The sequence below is a fragment of the Kogia breviceps genome, chromosome 3 (genome assembly GCF_026419965.1).
Source record: "Kogia breviceps isolate mKogBre1 chromosome 3, mKogBre1 haplotype 1, whole genome shotgun sequence".
Lineage (NCBI taxonomy): Eukaryota > Metazoa > Chordata > Mammalia > Artiodactyla > Physeteridae > Kogia > Kogia breviceps.
This window is the reverse complement of record NC_081312.1, coordinates 164,403,807-164,427,276: the sequence shown is the minus strand read 5'-3', so window position 1 is coordinate 164,427,276 and position 23,470 is coordinate 164,403,807. Positions and strand designations below refer to the sequence as shown.

Below are 23,470 nucleotides of genomic sequence, written 5' to 3'. Positions count from 1 at the left end.
AACCAATCACCCTAATTAGGTTCATGTAGAGTTATTAAAGACTAGACCGTACTGTGCATGTCTTTCACCTAGGATTTGCCTTCCTGAATGGTGCAAAAAGTTAGCTGGGCAGCCTGGAACTAACACCAATAGCAGCTCTAATTTTTGCCAGCCTCCTGAATACTTGAGTCCTCATGGGTTATTTTGAAAGGATCCACTCTCTTCAAGTGCTGGAGGATAATGTGGCATTGTATTCAAACTATTAAAGTAACTGATGCGATAAGTCTTGGATAATGCCTGCAATCTACCTTCAAACCTGAAAGAAAAAAAAAGTTTATGAGCAAAAAACACTTTAAACATTTTCTTTTGGAAGTGTGGGAGCTTCAAGAAGGAAAGGAGGAACATTTGCAGCTCTGGCTTCAAGTCCTTTCTTGGAACCATGGCAAGGATCAAACAGAGGTGTTTTTTTCATAAGGTAAAGTGGGCAAGTGCATGGGGTCGCTTGGTTTCTTGTGTGCTCACTGCAGAAGCCTTCCTCAACTGTAAAACTACCCTCTGCTCTCCCTCAGGGGTTCAGAAAAATGTGCTGTAGTTGAATATGTCCCTGCTTGATCCACATGTGCAGATTTTGTGAAATCTAGAATTTATGTAAACCATGTTTCTTCAGCCTAATTCAGGTAGACTTTGTGGTCTTTCTTTCACCTTTTATTCAACAGATATTTACGAAGCACCCACTATGTGCCAGGCTCTGTTCTAGGGGTGGAGGATACAGCCATAGTTAAGAGAAAGTCCCTACTTTCGTGGTGCCAACTAAAAATTGGCACTTGCCATCTGCCTCTACGAGGATGAGGTCACTGACCACTGTAGCCGCTGACCTTCAACACAGCCTGACAGTTCAGGGCAGAGATCAGGAACAAGGCCCTCTGTGCTCCGGGAAAACCAGCCGAACAGGCCTTCCGATAGTTAGATATTTTCAGGAGAAGATTTTATGAGCCCGAATTCTTGTATTTCCTCTCATCTAGAAAAGCACTAATCGTTAACAGTGACATCTTCTCCTCCTGGCTAGCAGCCAGCCTCTACCAACATGTGTGCTTGAGGCACGTGTCCCTATTCACTAAAGTCATAAACAATACTGACCTCCCCTCCACCTCTCTGGAGCAGTTCCTTAGAGCTATCTGAGATGCTGTCTCCTCGGCTACAGTCCTCATTTTGCCCCCAATAAAACTTAACTTGCAACTCTCACCTGCATTGTTTTTTCAGTCCAGAGCACTGCTTTTGCAGTGGGAGAGACGGATGATAAAATTTCTTAAAAATAATATGATATGGGTGATGGTGAAGTCCTGTGAAGGAAAATAAAGCAAGATATAGAGGCTCTGGGGGAGGTGTGTTTTTAAATATAGAAGGAAGTAGAAACCTGGAGGAGATAAAGGAACAAGTGGGCCAGTACTTGAGCAACCGTAGTCCAGGCGGAGGAAGGGTGAAGGCAAAGGCCCTAAGAAAGGGCTGTGCTCAGCTTGTGCAAGGAACAGCTGACCCAGCTCTGGGAGAAGCCAGGGAGGGGAACAGAGTGGACAGGACAGAGAGGCAGGCGGAAGTAGGAGGCACCAAGGCTGCGAGAGGATGTGAGATCTCACCCGGGTCAGGTGGGAAACCACTGGAGAGTTTTGGGCGGTGAATGGTGATTTACTCTTCAAGGGCTCTCTCTTATGCCTCTGTGTAGGGACCCGATGGCTGGGGGCAAGAGGAGAAGCAGGAAAGCTGGTTTGGGGGTCACTGCTGAGCTGGCTGACCTGGAGGCTTGGGGAGCCTGACGGCTTGGACTAGGGAGGGAGGAGGTGATGGAGCATGGAATACATTTTGAGGGTGGGGTCGAAGCACGCTGCAGCGTATAGTGACTGCCAGACTGCTATCTGTTTACTGAAACAAAACTGAAACGTACTAGGTGAAATATGAAAGTTTCAGAAATGGTGACTCAACTATAGTCGTCAATATGGCAGTTTATAAATATAATGATGGATTTTTAAAAATCCACCTATCTTTAGTCATTAATAATAAAATAGTGTGGTATGATAAAATAACATGAATAAGTACCAGAGCAGAAAACTGGAATCAGATGGGCCATACACCATACCCAGGGGATGAACCCCAGAAGAGTCTAAATCAATACTTGGCCAAGCATCGGCCAGTCGTGGCAACTCCACAGGCCCATATCATCGATGCCGAGATATGTCAGGTCAAGTCTAAGGCTATCCCTTGCAGAATTCCCCCTTGCTTAGGGGGGGGCCAGGCTTTGCTCTGTTAAAGCCATCAACTGATCAGATGAGGCCCATTGATACCAAGAGGATAAGCTGCTTTACTCAAAATCCACCCATTCAAATGTTTATCCAATCCCCAAAAACACTTTCACAGAAACATCCAGAATAATGTTTGACCAAACATCTGGCACTGGGGCCCAGCCAAGCAGACACAGAAAATTAACTGTCAAAACCTCCAAACCCCAAGTTCAGTTCACTCACACTTTTGCAAGAGGGAAGAAGGTTGAGGGGTTTAGGCATCACAGTGCTGCTGCCATTTATTTAACGCCCAGTTTCATCCTCAGGCTGGTGGTCTAAGGATATACCTTTTTTAATAAATTCATTTACAAATGAATACGTGTGCTTTTCCTGTGACAAACGGGAAAATTCACCTCTCTTTCTACTCCCGGCCATGACTGCATAGGACCTTTTTACCATTGAAATTTCTGGCCTGGGGCCATGACATTGAACACCAGGTGAACATTAAGGAAAGCCACCATAAAAACCATGAACAACAGTGGGAAATTTACCTCTCATTGCCTTCTCTAGGGAAAATTAAAAAAAGACATTTGATACTTTCTGTGCAGAGGAAGGCTCACTTCTCTGAACTATTTGCTCTTTAGAGTGTGCGTCAAGGTGGACACCTTACTGTTTATTTTCGTGTGATCTGTTTATTCTTTTGGCTGTGCCACACAGCTTGTGAGATCTTAGTTCCCCAGCCAGGGACTGAACCTGGGCCCTGGTCAGTGTGAGTGCACAGCCCCAACCGCTGGACCGCCAGGGAATTCCCCCTCACCTTCCTTTTTATTATTTTTTTGTGGGAAAATGGACATTTTAATTTAATTTTATTTTTTCAATTTAATTTATATTTTTATACAGCAGGTTCTTATTAGTTATCCATTTTATACATATTAGTGTATATATGTCAACCCAAATCTCCCAGTTCATCACACTTTTTTTTTTTTTTTTTTTTTTTTGCGGTATGCGGATCACACTTTTTTTTTTTTTTTTTTTTGCGGTATGCGGGCCTCTCACTGTTGTGGCCTCTCCCATTGCGGAGCACAGGCTCCGGACGCGCAGGCCTAGCGGCCATGGCTCACGGGCTTAGTTGCTCCGCGGCATGTGGGATCTTCCCGGACCAGGGCACGAACCCGTGTCTCCTGCATTGGCAGGCGGATTCTCAACCACTGCGCCACCAGGGAAGCCCTCATCACACTTTTTAAAGCAATACAATCAGGGTTGTGTTGAGATGAAGTTGCCAGTGTACCAGCAAGTTCTCTCACAAGAGCGCAGCACTGAGGCTCAAGATGGAATAAGAACAATATTAATAGTGGCTCAGATTTGCATCATTCTTTGAAGCTGGCAAAATGCTAGTGCAGCTTTGGCGATGAGAAAGATTTTGAGGTCTTTACACCTCTAAGGTTCCCCCGTTTGAGAGACATTGATCCACAGATTTTTAAGAGTACAGACCACACTGCAGGGCACAGCATCCCCACACTGTTTTGTCACTAAAATTCAGTTTATAAAAATAGCTTTCTTATTAAAAGCATCGGCAGCCTGCTGCTGGGACTTCTACCCGGCAGTCTGTTTCCTCCTGTTCCAGAGCAACAAAACAGAAAGTAAATAAACTCCAAGAGTGCAAGCAATGGGTCACTCAGAAGCTATGCAAACAACCTTTGCTTGCAAAAAACAGAATCCTTATCATCCTTTTGCTTCCAAGAAGCTAAAAAAGCAACAAAACTGTGATGACTTTCATATAATCTTTCCAAAAGTGTATGCATGATAATATCCCACTCCTTTTACAGAAGGGGAAGAAAGGGAGTGCCTCACTCCATAGTTTACATTCAGGTCAAGGCCAAAGCCAAGACCAAATTCCACAAACATTCACTGAGCTTTTTCTGTGTACAAATTACCATGGTAAATGTCAGATTCAGGTTGTGATCTTCAGATATGTATTTTTTCACTACAAAAATTTCGTCAGAAGCATTCTTTTGATTGACAAATGGAATGAAGAGAAAAAACCTGGCATTTTTTTAAACTAGAAAATATTGGCTCTTTCAATGTGATTTATGCTACTTTGAGTCAAGAGAAGAAAGATGGAGATATTTCTGTCTCAAAGAATTCCTGGTTTCACAGATTTTCTTTGTTTCTTTTGTTCTTTTTAGCAGCTGAAGGCACACCAACAAAAGATTCTTAAGAAATAACAGCCATACATTCCATTTTTATAGGTCTGTTGCTTCGAAGAGTCCAGAGCAGTTTGAAACCAGTACAAATATGAAAGCAAATAGTGTGTAGCACAGTGCTTGGAATAAAACAGACAATAACTTACAAGGACTTGGACTACAGCACTGCCTCACAACATGTCTTTTTCTATGATTTCTTTGACTCATGGTTTGGGCTAGACTTGAAAAACTTAGTTGATTATTAAACAAAACAGGAGGATTAAAGGAAATGTGTTTTTATTTTGTAGTACCCAAGTCAAAGCTTTATATCACAGGGTATATTATTATAATACATTTCCTTAAATTCTCTCATTCCTATGAGGTAAGACGCTATTACGTCCATTTCACAGTTGGTAAATCTGAGGCTCAGAGAAATTCATTGACTTATAAAGAATCTATTGGGGACACCACTGGGATTTGAATGCGGGTCTCTTCATTCCTTATACCTTTTTTTCACTATTTTGGGCTGTAGTATTATTCTATGATCCATCACATGTGAATCTGAAACAGTGTTCTAGGAACTGGCTATTGGTGCTGTTGTCTGCTTTTCAAACTGGGTGTTAAAATTTGTTAGACTTTTAGGGATGGACAACTTTTCACAAAAGTAGTAGAGCATTGGTATGTGTGAACGCTTGGCTTCCAATAAGCAGAATCTAACTGAAAGCCTTTTCATATCATATGAATCAGTTGCTAGCCCCATTCTTGTTCTGGAATATTTTATTTGCATTTTCAGGAGAGGAAACTATTGAATAGTGAAGTAAGAATAAAGATAACAGGAGAAGATGGTCAACGAGGAAGTGGCTGAAATGATCACACAGGGTGCAAGACCTCGGTGGTGCAGAAAATAAATTGGGGATATGATTTGATTCAATTGTTCAACCTGTAGTTATTAAACACGAATTTTAAAATGTTACAAGATTGTACTAGAAGTTTACGAACAATGCATATTTTGAGCAAGTGGCAGATGGGAGATGGAGCAGGTAATATTTTGGAGCAGGTAGTACTTCTGAAGCTTCTCTTATGTGCTAGTCCTTCTCTCTGAAAGAGAAATTTAATCCATTTTTACGTAGAGACAGGTAGAGAGGGAGGAAGGAGAGAGAGACACAGAGACAGAGAGACAGACAGACTGAGACAAAGGGAAACCAAAGATGGCAGATCTGGGATTTAAGTATAAGTCCTTCTGGCTTCCAGTCCAAGTTCTTTTTTTTTTAAATTTATGGCAGTGCCCCCAGAGTGAAAGCACAGAGTCCTAACCACTGGACTACCAGGGAATTCCCAGTCCAAGTTCTTTCCATTCTAACATACTGTCTTAGGGGGCAGATGTGGATTCAGTAGAACCAGGGAGATTTCTGAAGGCCTCTGATGAGTTTGGCAAAAAGATACCTGTTAGCTTTGAGTAATGCCTATGCCTAATGCAGCCCAATCTTCAGCGCAAACCTTTTTGCCTCTTTTTTTAAAAAATAGATTTATTTATTTATTTATCTTTGGCTGTGTTGGGTCTTCGTTCCTGTTCCAGGACTTTCTCTGGTTGCGGCAAGTGGGGGCCACTCTTCATCGCGGTGCGTGGGCCTCTCTTGTGCCAGGGCACAGGCTCCAGGCGCGCAGGCTCAGTGGTTGTGGCTCACGGGCCCAGTTGCTCCGTGGCATGTGGGATCTTCCCAGACCAGGGCTCGAACCCGTGTCCCCTGCATCGGCAAGCAGATTCTCAACCACTGTGCCACCAGGGAAGCCCCAGGGAAGCCCCCTTCTTGCCTCTTAAATAACATGAATATAGGCAGCACTCAATAAATATTTGAGGTTGATTTTTACTTACCAGGAGTTAGTTTTCTTCTATATCTAATTTTTAATACATTTACCTTGTCAAGAAATTGGCTTGGGAAACCTTGAAAAATCCTTGAGTCCCTCCCGACAGGGTATGAAATTAAAATGAAAACCTCTAAGAACTTATCAACTTTATTTCAGAAGCATTTACAAGTGTAAAAATTAATATTTACAGGGATAAGAAAAAAAGTCACAGCACTCTAAAAAATGGAAGAGGTTTTACTTTCCAAAGAAACATGTTATGTACTCTATATGTTATTCAAAAACGGAATGATCTCATATGAATATATTTCAGTTTACTTAAAACTAGAGCTGCCAAATTGTTATCTCTAATCAAATATAGTTAGCACTGAATTCTTCCTTTACCCGAGAGCTGCATTCCCAACACACCACAAAAAAACAAAAAAAACTATATTAAAAAATCTGAAAGCAAGTCAAAATTTGTTTCCAGTAGATGGCACTGCAAATCAAGGCTTTATGGGTCTATTAACTATTATTTCTTTGACCAGAATAATTATTTCTGTAGTGAGATGCACTAAAGCAACTTATACGGTAAAATCGAATAGGTTGGGGGCTTTGAGGCTACAATAAAGCTGCATTGTCCAGTGTCCTGACGCTGATATTTCTTCTCCATTTAGCATAGTTGGGGATTTATGAAGGTAGCGGATGCATATAACAAAAACTGTCTACTTGCTTTTACGTGAAACCCACTTTTTTTTTTTTTTTGCGGTATGCGGGCCTCTCACTGTTGTGGCCTCTCCCGTTGCGGAGCACAGGCTCCAGACGCGCAGGCTCGGCGGCCATGGCTCACAGGCCCAGCCGCTCCGCGGCATGTGGGATCTTCCCGGACCAGGGCACGAACTCGTGTCCCCTGCATCGGCAGGCGGACTCTCAACCACTGCGCCACCAGGGAAGCCCGAAACCCACTTTTTGATGTGGGATTTTGGTTGCACATTTTAATTTGTTTAGTCTATTTTATGTTATAAGTCCAAGGGGACTTTTTATACTTTTGCACAGTGCCTGATTCAATCTCACTCAGGTTAGTTAACTTGCAGAGGCAAAACTGAGCCTGGGTCATAAACCATACCCCTGACCTGTGCTGGTTTCTGGTGTGTGTATGTGTTTGTATTGGGCAATAAATAGCCTCAGTTATAGAGAATGGAAATAATTGCAGACAGCTCCAGCTCTGCCACATAAAACGTGACACATACTTAGATGACACATGACCACGGATCAGAGTCCTGGTTTGTATGTTAAGGAATACATGCTTAAAACATATTTAAAAACCATTTAAAGGAGACATTACACAAAACAGAGACTAGAGCATATTAAATGCTATCACATATGTAAAGACACCTAGAAGAGCGTCTGGCACAAAATAGATGCTAAATAAATCTCCCCTCCTCTTTCTCCTTCTTTAATGGAGTACAAGAGTGAAAGGCCAGGCCTTGCTCTGCAGCTGTAGGTGAGACCTATGTCATTTCACCTCCCTGGACTCAGGCTCCCTTGCCTCTCAAAAGGGCTGGAAGCCAGGCTGCAAGATCTAGAATATTCTGCTTCATATAAAGTAAGACTCACAAGTGGAGTATGTGATACTAGGCAGCAAATACAAGTAGCCTCAGAAGCTGGATGTGACTTTAGTCATAATGTTCGTCTTCCTCAGTGAAAAAGAAGCCATCAGTCAAAACTGGCACTTTCACAGCTAAACCATCTCTGCTCTTTAAATAAATGTCCTAGGAGAGTTCAGACATCACGATTTTTAAAAAAAAAATACACCGTGAGTGTGCGCTGTTATTTTTTTCTCTTGTCAAGGAAGCCTGAAATTTCTTCATACTGTACAGGAAGCAACGGTGGGTTTCTGGAATTTTTAGAAATGGATGAGAAAGTGCTCCAGGTGATATCTTTGTGGAGCCCTTACTCACCACTACCCTCATTTACCCATTTAAATAGTGAGCTCCACCACCCAGGCTTTTCTCAGTGACTCTCAGGTACCTTGGCCCAGACACTTAGATGGGCAAACAAAAACCCATACAGTAAATACAAAAACACAACAGTAATCTAAATGAGGCAAAAATATGACTCGAGCAATACCTTTACTGCTGATCAGGAGGGCAAAGAAGGTGTTTCCCCTACAGATCTGTTCCTTTTTTTTCCTCTTTGTGATCCCAGGGTTTACACCTTGGCTATTTTTAATTGGTAGAGATGGTGTTAGGATATTACAGAAAACAATCTGTGGCTTTGGGCCGGGGTAGACTGATAAGCACTCTTTAGAGTTTGAAAGGACTTTACAGAACATCTAGTCCAATCTCCTTTATCCATGAGAAAAGAATGGCACAGAGACATCATTTGATTTACATAGGTCACACAGGAAATTAGTGATGAAGCGGGGATGAGGTCATTTGACACCCAATCCAGGAGCTAAGTGCTTGAATGGGTATAGGAGAAAAGGGTGAAAAAATAAGGGAGTGTCTTCAGATTTCACTCTTAGTGACCTCAGGAGGGGTGATGGAAAAACACAATCTCACCTGGCCTAAGAGACAATGTGTTAAGATCCCAAGCCTCCAGCGAAAAGAAGATTGCATACATTCTTCAAATATTTGTTTATTTTCAGGGGCTTTTGGGGGACACTTTTCCATCCTTCTGCTTTCATGTTAAGCGAATTTGTCTAATATCTCAGAGATTCTCTATGTTAAGGAAGCAAAATGGTTCATTTTCTTTAGGGCATTTCCTCATACGACAACTTAAACATGGAGTAATTATGAGCAAATTGACCAACATTCTTCTCGGTGTGAAGATTATCCTGACAAGATTTAAGTAATCATATGTCTTTAGCATAAATAAGATAAATAATATGCATATAGTTTTCAACTCTTCTGCAATACTTTTTGAAATACACAGAATAATGAGTGGGAAACTTTTCAACTGTTATTTTTATTCCTAAATATTTTCCAGTTAGCAAATATAATTTTAATGTTTTATATACTTTAGCCTCATTCGTAGGAAAGAATTCCAAAGTCCCTTGGAAGGCATAAATTAGATGTGTAGGTGTATTTTAAAAGTGATATAATTCATGGCGTAACCATTGTTTAGGCATGAAGTAAGTTACACTCAGTGTGATCAAAGCCTTATTTTTGCCAAGATTTTTAGAAAATGTTAACAATTTATAGAGAAATCTCGTGGCGTTTATCATGAGATTTTCGTGGTTGAACTTCTTGATTTGGAATGTATTATACCTTCTTTACTTTGAAACAGCCCCAGTTTTTTACCGAGGCTTTATCTTTGGTTCACTCTGCTGTTTTCTCTCCCCCCCCCCCACCCCCCTGCCTTTCTTTAATTGATTTAGGGTGGATTCTACATCTGGAGACTCACATCCCTAAAGTATCTGCTTCTGAAATAAAAATGAAAGTGAGAAGGTATTGGAATGGGATGAAGGGCCGCGTTAATTACCTCGGGGAGTCTTCGAACCAATTTCTTCTGCCTCATTGATGTCCTTGGATAGAGGAGAATGGAGGCAGGATGCAAAATAAAGAGCCAAGGAACGTTCAAGAAGTCACGTGGGAAAAGCAATATGAAAGTAGAAGGTTGCCGAACTTTGAGAAATTTCACCCTAGACAACGTTGAGATTCTTGGAGGTAACAATGTGATGACCATCGTGTATTGTGGCTGCAGGATTTTATTTCTTAATCGCGATAAACATAAAAAATCTAACTCCTCCACACTGTTCTCCAGATTCACGGGCAAAGTTATACAGGAGTCTGAGTACCAAAAACATAAAGAGACCCCAGTACTTTGGAGGAATCGTAAGATAATGTATGCACAGGCCATCGAGGTAGGGATTCGGTGTCCCTCTGCAATTGTTTCTTATTTTGATGAAATAACATTCCGTTTATAATAATGACTCAAAACTGGTAAACAAACCTAGAGCCGGCGCAATGGCTGCTGCAGCTCACGTCGCCGCAGCTCTTGGAGAGGGAAAGGGCATCCTCTCTATACACTGGAGCCGCCCGGAAGTCCTGGCGGGGGGGAGAGGAGCGATCCTCTGCCCCGTCCCGGGCCCGAGCCCCGAGGCGAGGTTTGGGGCACAGGAGGGAGAGCCATGGCCACCGCGGTGGACGCAGCGCGGCGGGGAGCGGGGCTGGCTGGAGGAGGGGATTCGCTCTCAGGCCCCTCTGCTGCGGCTGCGCTTCAGCGGTGCCGAAGCTGGTGACCCTGTCGAAGGGAAGGGCGCGCGGGGTGGGTCTCCCACGCTGTAAGTCTCCTTGGGATGGCACCGTCCACCGCCCCCCTCCCTGCCTACGGGCCAGACTGTGTGTTGAAGGATCGAGAAGACGAGACCCGGGGGTAGAGTCCAGAAGCCTGCCTGGAGTCCCCATTCTGGATCCCTAGTAGCCGCGGTGCAAACATGGACTCGTTTGGGAGCCGTCTCAGAGTACAGAGGGAGGCAGTCTGGGGGTGCAGGCGACAGGGTTAATGTGCAGGAACGGGGTGCGGTCGGTTTGAGGATTCTTCGCCTTCAGTGACCTTCAGGTGAAAGAGGTCGGATGTCCCCAGAGGAGGGGCCCAGGAAGCTGGAGGGGATGCAGACTCCGGCTGGAGTTTGAACTATGAGTCGCTTGTCCTTTCGGAGTCTCAGGTGGTACCTCGAATGGACGTGTGACAGGACGAAGGCGTTTTATGCCTCGCAGAGCGCCCTCCAACATGCAGGGAAATACAATTTGCCCAGACTGCAAGGGCGCGGCGTCTCACTGCCGCCGAAGCCCCCGAGGATCTCCGAGCTCCGCCCACCGTTTCGGTGGAGGGGCCTTCGCCACCGCGTGGCTTGGCTGGAGCAGTTTCCCCGCACGTCCCTCGTGCGGTTCTTCTAGACCAGCCGGGCCCCGCTGTCGGGGAGAGGACTCGCCAGAGCAGGACCCCGCCCGTCCCGCGCGCGCTCAGACTCTGACCTCCTCTCTCTCGGTCCTCCCCGCGCCCTGTCCCCCGCCCTTCAGAGCGTCCACCTCTCCTCCGAGGACCTCTAGTGCCCGAGGTCTCCGGTCCGCGAGGACTCGCGGGGTGGAAGGACGTGGGACGGAGGGCGGAGCTGCGAACTCGAAGCCGCCTTGGAGCGCAGGGTCCTCTGGCCCCCACGGCCCGGGCCAGGGGAGAGCGCGGCGAGAGACGTTCTTAAGAAGGAGATGTACACAATTGGGCGACTCTGGGGGATTTTACCCCTTGTGGCAATAGTGCAAAAACCCTGACAAAACGTGTCAGTTCTCCGTTTCCCACAGAAATAAATTCTAGCCCCCAGCAGCACCTCCTCGCTCCTTAGTACAGCAAAGCCCACCTTCGGAAGTTCTCCGTCTTGCCCACTCGGGCGTCGCCAGCATTTCCGCATTGGGGACATTACGTTCAGTCTCTGCCCAGCCGTTGCCCGGGCCGGGGAGCTCCACTTTGTCCTCCCCCCACGCCCCGGGCAAAGTGCCCGCGGACCCGCACACGCCTCCGGGAAACCCTGCCCTGCTCCCGTCTGCGCTGCCCCTGTTTCACTCCTACCATCGCAGAGGGCCACGTTTTTCTCGGGCAGGATTCCTTTCCCGCCCTACAAGAGCCAGCCTAGGCCAGGTGCCCCCTGCGGTCGCCTCGGCCCGGACATTTGCCCAGGACACGCCGTGGCGACCCTCGTTACCTGTGTCCTGCCGATCGCAGCGGCAAGGTGGCCCGAGCAACCCCAGCTGAATTTACGACCCCTCTGGGCTCGTTTCCCTGGAAAACCTTTCCCCGACCCCTCCCGCTATCCCTAAGGGGCCAGGAAATGTTTCAATCTCCATAGAAAAAGCGCAATTGAAGTGCCGGGTGGGGCGCAGTGGGCGGGACGCGGGTCACGGAGAGAATTGAATTTCTCTCCGCTCGGAACCAGCCTTCGGCGGATAAAGCGCAAGTTTGTGCATTTGGGCCACGGAGGGATTGCAAACCGACGAAACAGAAAGTGTTCCAGTGAGATGCGGAGTTTGCCCAGATTTCCCTGCAGATGGGTGTGCGGAAACGCCTGTGATGGGAACTTTCTGCAGATCGTGTATGGATGGGAGCTAAAGAAAAAAAAGGGAGGGGAGCGGGGCGAGGAGGGGGCAGTGAGAGCGTGAAATGTGTCTCTGTGTGTGTGGGGGGGGTGGGGGAATGTGCCCAGACGCGGGGGCGTCACGGGGGGGGCGTCACAGCGGGGGCAATGGAAGGAGGGCGGAACGTCCCGCAGGCTAATTGGCTTAAGACGTTCTGCAAGCGCTTGGAAAAGGTCGTTGAAGGAGTTCGCTGCACACACACAAAATAATAATCTTAAAAAAGAGTGCCGGGCATGCGCACAGAGAGGATGCCATATTGGAATGAGGCTGTAGTGGGAGTCGGCGGAGTGGAGCGGGCGCGCTAGGGAGGCGGCGGGCGGGGAGCGAGCAAAGCAGAGCTAGCGGGTGAGGCCGGTGTCCCCCCCCGCCACGGCGGCGCCCGGGGTCTTGGTCCACGCCGCGGGGAGGACGAACTTCATCAGGTAGGACGCCGCGCGGTCGCTGTCCCCGCGCCCAGCCAGCCCAGTGAGCAGACCTCCGGCCCGCAGGTTGAGCGCGCCGGTCAGCTTCTTTTTTCCAGCTCCGAAAAAAAGGGAAGCTGGAGCCAACCCGGGGCTGGGGGGCTGGAGGAGGGGGTGCTGAAGGAGAGGAGCGAAAGGGAAGGACAGGAGGAGAAAGCGACAGCACTGGAGCAGAGCCCCAAAGTCCGCTCTGCGCTCCGGGTTGTCATTTTTGCTCCCCCTGTCCCCTTCCCCCGGTCCCTCGGCTTTGCAAAGCCCGGCCTTGCGGGGGTCCGTCCGTAGTTGCAAAGTGTCCTCCTCCCTGGGGGTAAGCTGTCCCCTCCTGCCACCCACCTTCCTCATTTGTGCGCTCATTTTAGCGACGCAGCTGCCCTTGCTACCCCGCGCTCTCTCGTTGGGGTCTCTTTCTTCTTCCTTTTTTTTTTTTTTTTTTTGGTGTGTGTGTGTTTGGGGTGGCGGGGGGAGTAGGGGAGAAGATGGTGGGGTGAGGACTGGAGACCAACCATCAAGGGGGTTAAAAATCGTGGACACATTCGGAATCCCCCCTTTGGAAACATTTGCCTGTGCAGCTGAAATGAAATTGTCGGTAGTAGTTTCGGAGCGTGCTCCTGCATGGATGATCTTTTTGTTCTTTTTTTTCCTTTTTATTATTATTATTATTATTATTTTCTTTTACGTTAAAGTAATATCCTGTCACTGGGGCTTTCCTGTTGTCTACTCTCATATGACCTTTCAAAATTACGAATCTGATCTGGCTTTGGAGTTTATTTTTTTTAATGTGTGTGTGTGTGTGTGTGTGTGTGTGTGCGCGCGTGTGTGTTGGTAAAATCCGCCAAAAAAACAACTGTAGGAACTGCTAGATATATTTACTGATTTTTGACCCGAGGCGGCGGGAGGGGATTAACCGGAGAAAGGGGAAGCCTTGGGTGAGGGAAGTGGTTGATTTGCGGTGGCCAGACGCAAGTCCAGAGCCCGATCCGTACTCGTGTTTTCTTGGAAGCAACGGCGGGGAAGGAGTATTTAGAAGCTGTGCCAGTTTCAATATGGCGGGCTAAGGTGGCTTTTAAAAACTGAAAATAAAGGTTTTGAGGTGGGAAAAAACCCAACCGGAGGTGCCATCTCTTAGTTTCAACTCTCTTTGACTACTCCAGTAGCTGCTTTAGCGAATTAAATGGGAAAAAAGAGAGGGAATGAGCTGCCATAGTTTTTTCCGTGGTTAGAGTCTGCGTGTGTCCAATCCATTGCTAAAGGGGAGAGGGGGCCCGCTGGCCCGGACCGGGGCATCCGAGCACAACTGCTCTGTGTGCCTTTGGATCAGTGTGCATACCTGTGTGTGTAGTTGGCGGGGAGGGTGCCAAAGAGATCTGCCCTGAATTCGTGTGTGCGTCTTGGAACCAGACCCTACCATGATTTGACATGACAAACTGCTGACACGTGGTGCAAAATACATGAGGGTACAGGGAATGATTTATTTAGGCTTTCTAGGAGACCAGTTCTCTTTCTCTGTATGCTGGATCCTGTGTGCGTAAAGCCCGGTAGGTGGAGCGGGGAGGTGCTTATTAAAAGGACTCACTGTCCACGGTTTCGGGTGAAGTCGGACTGCAGACGCCCGTGGGGTTCTGTGTGCAGGGGGCGTGCTGCAGTTAGCGGTGGGCACCCGGTGCAGTTCGCGCCGCGGTGGGGGGGGCCGGTGTCCGGGGCTTGGTGGGTGGGGTGGGGGAGTGAAAGTGCAGCGGCGGAAGGGCGGGGGCGCGCGGACCTCCGCTGCAGAGCGTGCAGGGGGGAGGGGAGGAGTTGCTTTTGGAGTTGCGCTCTAGGGGCGGTGGGGGATGGGGAGAGCGTTAGCGGAAGAAAGTGTCCCTTGCTCTGATCGGGCTCCGAGAGGGCTGGATCCGCTAGGGGGCTTCTCGGCGAGCGAGCGGGGGTGTCGCCTTGGGCTTTGAGAGGGCGGCGAGGTGCTGGGGAAAGGCCGGCCTCCGGTCCCTGAGAGGGTCAGGGAGCGGAGTTTGAGGGCAAAGTCGGAGCTTGTGAGTGGAGCCCGAGGGAAAGCAAGCAAACCGAGCGCCCTTAGTTGGGAACTGGGGTCCCCGACAGGGGTCGCTAGTGGCCAGGATGCAGCCGCGGAGCGGAGGTCGCGCAGCGGTGCCAGCGGGGTGGACCTGGGGGACTGGGGCCACACGGCGGCCGCGCGCCGTCCCCAGGGCCAGGCGAGGGCCGGTCCGGGGAACCTTCTCTGTGCCCGTGGCCTGATGGGGCTTCTTCCTAGTGCGCCAAGATGATTTTAAATCATCGGGTTAAAAAGATAGCGCTGGCCAGGTCTGTAGTTACCGCAGAAACGTGGTCTCTGGGCATTTTCAGAGGCCTGGAGGGAGGATCGATGGGGTCAGCTTGTCTTCCCACTTAGACGGACGCCGCGCTGTCGGACAGGCCAGTCCCTCGCGGCGGCCCGTGGGTGGGGCCTGGGGGGAAGCATCACCAAATGCGAGACCCCGCGGCAAATTTTCCCTCCTACCTGGGCGGCGGGGCTGAGCGATCCGCGACCCTCAGGCCCAGACGCGCTTCGCACCCCCAGCCCCCGGGCCGAGTTCGCGGCGCTTCCCCGGCGCTCCAGTCCCGCGCGTCCCCCCGGGGACAGCTCTCCCGTGGGCTTCGCCCAAGTGGAAACCAGCCTAAGATGGCTCTGTGCTTGTAAACTGCAGTTTCAGCCGGGAACCCCTCCCCTCGTCCTCCTGACGTCGCGGCTGACAAGCGCATAATTCACTCCAACGCCCCGAAACCTTCGATTTTGCACCGAGCTGTGCGGTGGAAGCGAACATACAACCGACTGCGAAGAACATTCCACAGGATTCTCGCAGGGCCCAAGTTTTCCGTCTCTTGGGTAGGAGCGGGAGGAGGGAGGGACCGAGACGAGGCAGGAGCACGGCCGACCCCCGCCCCGAAACCAGGGCTGGGGACTTTCACGCGTAAAAAACGCAGGGAGGTGCCCCGGGGACGCGGAGGGTGGCCTTGCGGAGCGATGGCCACTCTGAGGGGCGCTCGTCCTTGACCACATTGGTGGTGTCGGGAGTCCGGACACGACGCCGGGAAGCCTGGGAGGCCGATTCCAAACTTCTGTAGCCCTGCTTGCAGTTTCGCTTTCGGAATTTTCGGGATCTTTGGGTTTATAGAGTTGGGTGGGATTCCGGGAAGGGCAGGGCGCCAGGGGCTGGCCGCAGGGCTACTCGTTCCTTTCAGTGCAGAAGTGAGACTGCTCGCCCACCCGGGCGTCCCCCGCGGTGCCTCCCTGGACCCCGAGCGCCGGCGCCTTTGAGGGTCTGGGGCTCCAGGCCCCGCGCTCCGCCCCGACTCCAGAGAGCTTGGTCCCCGCGCCGCGTTTTCTCGGTTCCAGCGGCGCAGCCGCGGCGGATCCGAGCCCACTGGTGGGAAACTGCCTCCGACGCGGGCAGACCCTGCCTGAATCCAGATCCATCGCCGCCGCCCTCTACCTTCCCTCACCCTTCCACCCTTGCACCGTAGCGGAGGGACCCGGGGGACCGATTGGCGTGTCTGTACCAAGCAAATGGACCCAGGTTTCACCAGGTCGGAGAAAAAGCGAAAACAGGCTCAAATTCGGCCTCCTTTCCTGGGAAGTCTTTGCGGGTGGGGAGCGAGGTGGAGCGGGTAGGTGGGGGGCGGGGGGGAGGGGAGAAGCCTTGGTGATGAGAAGGGATTGCTGGCTAGGCTGTCCTTTGAGATAGGAGATCTGCGACTTTCTCCGTTCGAAGCATTAAATTTGCACACACTCTGCTTCCTCCTTTCCATAAATAAGTAGTCTCAGATTTTTATCTTAGTTCATTGCTGGGACCCTGCCGCTGCCTGGAAGATGGCCCGGGGTGGGCGGGGACCATACACCCTTGAGCACCAGAAACCCTCCAGTCCTCTACCCAAGCTGTGCGCGGAACCCATTCCAGGGCCAGTGGAAACCACTGCCCAGTGGCAGGGCGATTCAGCAACCCTTACCCCAGAGAAGAGTTCCATCAGCCAGTCTGTGTTGATGTGTGTTGTTCTAGAAGTGCCAGCTGAGACTTGCAGGGGTAACAAAGGAGTATTTCCCATTTCCCATTAGGTTACCCACATCTTGAACCTCAAACGAGCCATCTGCTGGGACTTGAATTTCACTAATGATGGGAATAATTGATCAGAGAAGGCTTTTCCTCTTCATGTTTTCTTGCAGAAATTGTGGACTAATTTTTTGGGATACCTTGCTGGTTTCCCAAAACCAGCTGTATGGTAACTAGCTTTATGATTCTTGACTTAAAAAAAAAGAAGCCAGAAGCAGAAGAGGGTCCTGAAGAAAGGGGAAAACCGTGGTGATTTCCCTTTTCTCTTTATAATAAGACTTTCCTTTGCTGTCCTGGGAGTGCTGATGGGTCATCAGATCCCGTTTTGCCCACTTTAGTCGAGGTGGCATTTTCCACCTTTCCCTGTGTGCCGTTGTCCCCAAAGGACTAGCTAAATCTGAGCAAAAATGCTGGGTGATGGAAACATTGCTTTGAGCAGTTAAGTGAATGAGACTTTCCTTGAATTGATAGAGGGTGCTTTTGGGATCAGAGAAGCACCATGTAGTGAAAATGCAGAAGATTTCAAAGTAAAAGAGTTCTTTTTTTTTTTTTTAAGTAATTTGAACAAAAATAGTCTGCTGTGGAATTTGAATTACCTCCAGTTCTAGTATTAGATACCATTTCTCTCTTAGTATTTCACTATTTTTGGAACTTTTGGAGCTCCCGTAACAGTGTAGAGGCCATAAAGAACTTGTAAAAGGTTCTTGTCCCAAAAAGAAACTAGGATCCATAGTTCAAGACACATTCAGTGTTCTTTTTTTTCTGACTGTTCGTACATCGACATTGCCCTAGTAGCAACTTACTGTTCCCATTCTACAAGTAAGAAAAACTGGTTAGGGAAATTATACTTGTCGTGACAAACCATCTGTGCATTTGTAGTGGTGACCTGTGATCTGACAGCTCTGTTTTGTAAGGAAGATTCTTGACAGAGGAGGAGAGGACAGAATCAGGAGGAAGCCTGGCTTCTAGTTTCATTGATGCTTCCATCTGGCTGTATGACCTTGGACCAGTTACTGGATGTCATCTTTCTAAGCCTCAACTTCCGTATCTATAAAATAGGTGCTTTGGACTGGAATCTCACTGAGAGAGCCCCATGGTTCTATTTGGGAAAAAAAAAAAAAGACCTGTGGTTCAACACATCTATGCAGACCTGCTCAAGTGATTCATCTTTTAGACTCTTGTCCGGAAGGTAGGGTGGAAACATTACTGGCCATCATTACAGAGAATGTCTTTGAATGCAGGTCACTGTGCAGAAGTAACATGGTTATTGTTAAGGGATGCAAGTTCCACATGGGGTCATGATTTCACTTGTGCTCTGGAAAAGGAGAGGTGTAGAGAAAATTGAGGCACACCACTCTAGCCTTCTCATATAATCCCAATAATGGCAGGGCCTGGGCCAGGTCCTAAAGAATACAGGCCATAAAGAAAAACCTGATTTGAGTTGGCTCTAATAATTCCTAGGACTAGAAGGGGCCATTCCAAATAGCCTTCTCTACCCCGCCTGCCCAGACACGGTGAGTGCTTGGACCTTATTTGATTATATTCATAGCGCGGGTGGATGGCTGCAGCCTCCAGGTAATCCAGCCAGTGAAAGAATCAGATCTGACCCTCCATTTTCCATTCCTGCCCTTCAGGCTGGGCCACTGGGCAAGTACTTCCTCTCTTTGTGAGACTGATAATGTCCTGGGACATTCTTAGGAAACTTGATCTTGTTGGCTAAACCAAGTGTTGGCTGTTTGGAGGTCTGTGTAAATAAACAGGATGTTTATAGACAGGACAGTGTATTGTAAATAAGGGAAGATACTCAATTTAGAGCTTGCGGCCTTAGAGGGAATGTTATATGATTTATATAAAGTTATCAAATAAAATTCTTAAAGGATTGGTTTTGCATGATCAGGACAGCAGTGTTCTGATTAAAAGATGCCACCGTTATACTCTCCATCTGGTTAGCCCGTAGAGAATTTTAAAATGTGCTAATTCTTCGCTATATGTTGATAGTTAGGGTCCTTCATGTTACCGGTAAGAGGATACTCACTACTCTAAAGGTTTTGCTCTCCTGTCATGTAGGTTTCTATTCTTGTGATAACATAGATGTCTTGGACAGTGATTTAAAGAAAGAATCCATTGTGCTTTTGGTTTCATTCTTTTTGATTTTCTTAAAAACAAAAGTGACACATTTTGGTAGATGCCTTGCATTTGGTGAATTCTGAAGTGTCAAAGAGTGGCAAAGGGCATCAGCAGTTGTGACTACGAAGGAGGGGTTTGGAGCTGGTGGGACGGGGGAAGGTGGGACAGATTTGTATCCTGTGACACTTTTGCCCCTGCAGTTGTATTGGCTGAGAAAAGATACCTTATAAGGTTATTTAAGCATCCTTTCTCCTAAATTTGGCAAGTGGTTGTTTTTTTTCTGTTTCATTCAAAACTGAATTATGAACTCAATCACTTTCAGGTACAATACGAGCATCTGAAATTCCAAGTGCAAGTTCCTACAAAGTCTCATGTAAAAGATAATTCAAACGGATGCTCACTGAAAAACCACACATTTGGATTTGAAAGGGTTGTGGGATTACTCTGATTTGGAATTATCTGTTTACTCCGAATAATATTTTTTTAAAAATAGTAACTACTTATTTAAGCATCTACTATTTGCCAGCCACTCTTCGAATTGTTTGTATTTGTATATCCTCTATTTTATGAGTGTTGTCACCTCCATTTTGCACATGGGGAGATGGAAAGGGAGCCTGAGTCACTTGCTAGCAAGTTTGAGCAAGAGAGAGAGTGAGGATTTGAATCCTAGTCTTAAACTGTCTTGAAACTGCGTGTATTGATTATCTGCTATGTGTGAGACACAGCCTAGCAATTTAAGTGCATTAGCTTATTTAATCATTATAGGTGAGTGCTGGTATCTTTATCGGTAATTTATTGAGTCTTTGGGGAGGTTATACAGGGCCACACAAATAGGTTTGTGGTTCTAAAAATATTTTATTGAAACAGAGTAAGACTAGAGCATTTTCCTTTTGCATTCAGTTCAGACGGTCATGGGAGAACAGAGCTTAAGTCACTGTTTTTAAAGTTTGAAGTGAAATTATGTGGTGTTCCTGGGTTGGGAAAGAATGTTGTTCATAGTCACGTGATTTGACCATTAAAGCTTTGGAAAGTATTGAATTTCTGAAATTTCATCTTGATTTAAAAAATAATTGGGAATTCCCTGGTGGTCCAGTGGTTAGGACTGGGTGCTTTCCCTGCCGTGGCCTGGGTTCAGTTTCTGGTCAGGGAACTAAGATCCCACAAGCCACGTGGCGCGGCCAAAAAAAAAAAAAAAAATTGGCTTTAATATAAGTCTGTTTTCTTCCCCCCTCCTCTCTGAAAGACACTACCCACTAATGAGGGTGAGAATCAGTTTAAAAATTCTCAAGTCGCGGAAGTAGTGGAGAGAGGAAATCAGACAGACAGCATGGAAAGCTGGGGAAGGAAGTACGAATTTTCCCTTCTGAGTAGCATTGGCCTCTCGTGAGCACAGTCTCCTAGATTCTACTGAAGTTCTTGATGTTTTGTTGGATTATTTTCTTCTGTGGTATGAAACTGAAGATAAAACCCCGAAGCTGTTCTCCCTGGGACGTCTAGGTCAACTCGGCTTTGCTTTGCTCCTGGGTGATCAGCTCCTTGCAGGCTCCTCCAGTGAGTTGACCTCACGCTTGAAGCTGACAGCTCAAAGCCAGCTCCACTTACCCTATGCGAGTGGAAGTTGATTTCACTTCCTTAAAAGTCAAGTTCTGCCAACGCAAAGTAGCTGGAATTTCATAGAAAGTGGCTTTGGCATTATTTTGGAAAGTGCACTCAAAAGTGGTGTGAATACACTATGGCCTGATGGTTAGAGTGAACCAGTCTTGGGAATTTAGAAACCCCAGTTCTGGTTCAGAGCTTTTCATGTGACCTTGGTCCAGTGGGTAAGACTCTGTGCTTCCACCGCAGGGGCCGCGGGTTCTATCCCTGGTCTGGGAAGTATGAGATCCTGCATGTCTCTCGGCCAATAACACCAACACAAAAGAGTGGAGTGGTAGAAAAGTCTAGGGGGATGGAGGGAAAAGCACAGTGCCAAAATTTCGGTTGAATTCCTCTGGTGTTTGCCTACATTTCTGTAGGGAAGACACTGCCTTTCTAAGGGCAGAGAAGTGGACAAAGGCAGCCTTAGAATGAAGGTACGTGGAGGGGTGGGGAGCAGGTGAGGGTGTATCTGGAGAGAGTTAACCTGTGTCTTTGTGAACCGGAGGACAGAGGTCTTGAAGATGATGTTAAGAGGTCCAGAGTGCAGATGTTTACTGTCCCAGGCATCCCACTTGTTTTCTTAATTAACATGGTTGATATTAACTCACTAGGTTAAAGTTCACCTGCTTCTCATCATAGTTATTCTTTCATAATGCATCATCTTTTATTTGTAAACATACACACCACAGGTGTAAAATCACCACCCCAACCTCTAGCTGTTTGTTGCAGGCTAATGGTTGGACCCTGTTGTGCTCATTTTGCCCAGATCGATTTGCTAAGATTTCCACTGACCCGTCAGCCTGATTTTGGTCCTTTTTGAATGCTGCAGGCCTCATCCTGCATATTTTGTCTTTGTCCATCTTATTCTCAGTTCTCAGCCTCAATTTTCCACGTGGCCTAATTAAGAAGAGGCTTTTTAAAGCCCCAGAAGATTAAAAAGATGTGGGTTGGAGAGACTTACGTCCCAGGTTTTTTTGATTTTTGTTTTTTGTGTTTTGGGGGTTGAGTTTTCAGATATTTATCTGGTGGCAGGTGACAGGGAGAGGGCTCTTCTAGCTGAGCAGAGCCCTGGGAGCAGTCTGTCAGCCAGGCTCAGAGTCTTCCAAGAAGCGTCAACCTCAGTGTGCTAACGAAACAGAGCAGAAACTTATGCAGAACATAGCTGGTGATGCTTCATACTGAAGCTGACAATTTCCAAGCTCCTTCAGGACCACACGCCTAATGGACTGAACCCCTGCCAGATGTGCTCCCCTGATTTCAGGGAAGGACATGTGAACAGCTGGATGCCATCATTTATTTATTTACTTTTTATTGGGGTAGAGTTGTTTTACAATGTTGTGTTCGTTTTTTACTGTACAGCAAGGTGGAGTTCCCTGTGCTATATAGCAGGTGTCTTCTTAGTTACCTATTTTATACATATTCGGGTATATATGTCAACCCCAATCTCCCAGTCCATCTCACCCCCCCGGATGCCATCATTTTAATAAAGGCCGATGGTTATGGAGCACCTGGTTTTTCTCTGCTCCCCTCTACCTTGGTCTCCAGCAGCCCACAGCACTCTTACTAAAAACAGCCAACTCTGGAATCAAACCTACCGGTCCTGGTTTTCTGTGTTTTTTGATGTTCTGCTTGGAGGCCAGAGAGTGGCTCTAAGTAGGGTAACAGGATGTTTGGAGCCTTGAGTTTTGCTCCTTGTCATTTATTGTCTTTAAAACTTTAACCTTAAATGTGCTTTATTCTTCCCAGACAGCTGCAAAATGCAGACTGCCCTCTTCCCCTTCTCGTCCCTGCACTGTGAACTAGAGCAGCTTTGCGCAGTGTAGCAGATTGTACACTTTGAGTAGCTAGCTGGGCATTGGGGACCCGACCCCCCTCTTTTACGAAAGCTTTTGGGATCCAGTTTAGACCGTGGTGACTGTTTCCTTTTTTGAGTCTTTATTCCGTTGGAGCGGATGCTATATTGTTCTCTCCTACTACATACACTTCTAACCAGGAAGGTCTGGGAAAACCCAGATTTCCTGAAATGTTTGAGTGGGAGGGGAGACTTTAGGAGGCTTCTAGAACAGTCCCTGTGTTTTGCAGATGAGAACAGTGTTGCTTGTTGTTGCAGTTAAAAAGGCCAAGAGTACATTCTGCTGAGTGATGGTTACATTATGAGAGAAAACCAGATCTTCTGCAGTCTTCTGTAGGGTTTGTTACATTTCCCAAGTTCTTTATAACCAAAGTAAATTAGGGTGTTATTATTGACTTTGCATAATGATTTGCAGTTGGATGGGCTCCACTTATTACTATCTTATTATTTACTAACTTACTACTCTAGTACATTTCCTTTCTGCATTTAAATGATATCACTGATACCATGTGATTGGGGCCCAGTTTTATGGATATGTATCTATGGCTTAAAGTCAGCACCTGAAATGCTCTTCAGTTCTTTCATGAGTCTTCAGCTCCATCGCAGAACCCTGCAGGCCGCGGTGACTCTGGCTGCATCCTTCAGAGGTGGGCTTGCAGAGTCCTGATTGGTACTTTTCATCGTCGGTGTCTTAGTTGACGGCAGGATGATTGCGTGGTAACCCCAAAGCATCACTGCTCTGCATCTGTCTTGCTCGAAGTCATCTGATTCATAAAAAACCCCTCAGAAAATTAGGTACTGATGATTAGATGTTATCTATGCATGTCTAGCTTACAGAAGGGTCCTTTGTAAGATTTCTTTACTTCTTGAGTTCTCAAGAC

The 23,470-nt window shown here is 47.3% G+C and overlaps 1 protein-coding gene and 1 long non-coding RNA gene across 4 annotated transcripts in view; both read left to right on the top strand.

Moving 5' to 3' along the window:
* The window catches only part of LOC136793861 (uncharacterized), a 44,571-nt gene extending 34,626 nt beyond the window's left edge, over positions 1-9,945 (top strand). The window contains exon 3 of the long non-coding RNA XR_010839884.1: positions 9,660-9,945. This is a non-coding gene — a long non-coding RNA (uncharacterized lncRNA). The remainder of the gene's footprint in view (positions 1-9,659) is intronic.
* A 2,717-nt stretch (positions 9,946-12,662) lies between these two features.
* Positions 12,663-23,470, top strand: part of SFMBT2 (Scm like with four mbt domains 2) — a 221,512-nt gene continuing 210,704 nt past the window's right edge. For 2 of the 3 annotated variants that reach the window (XM_067030224.1, XM_059056565.2), the window contains exon 1: positions 12,663-12,833. The gene's annotated coding sequence lies outside the window, so the exon portion shown is untranslated. The remainder of the gene's footprint in view (positions 12,834-23,470) is intronic. The other variant, XM_067030223.1, reaches the window with a different exon arrangement.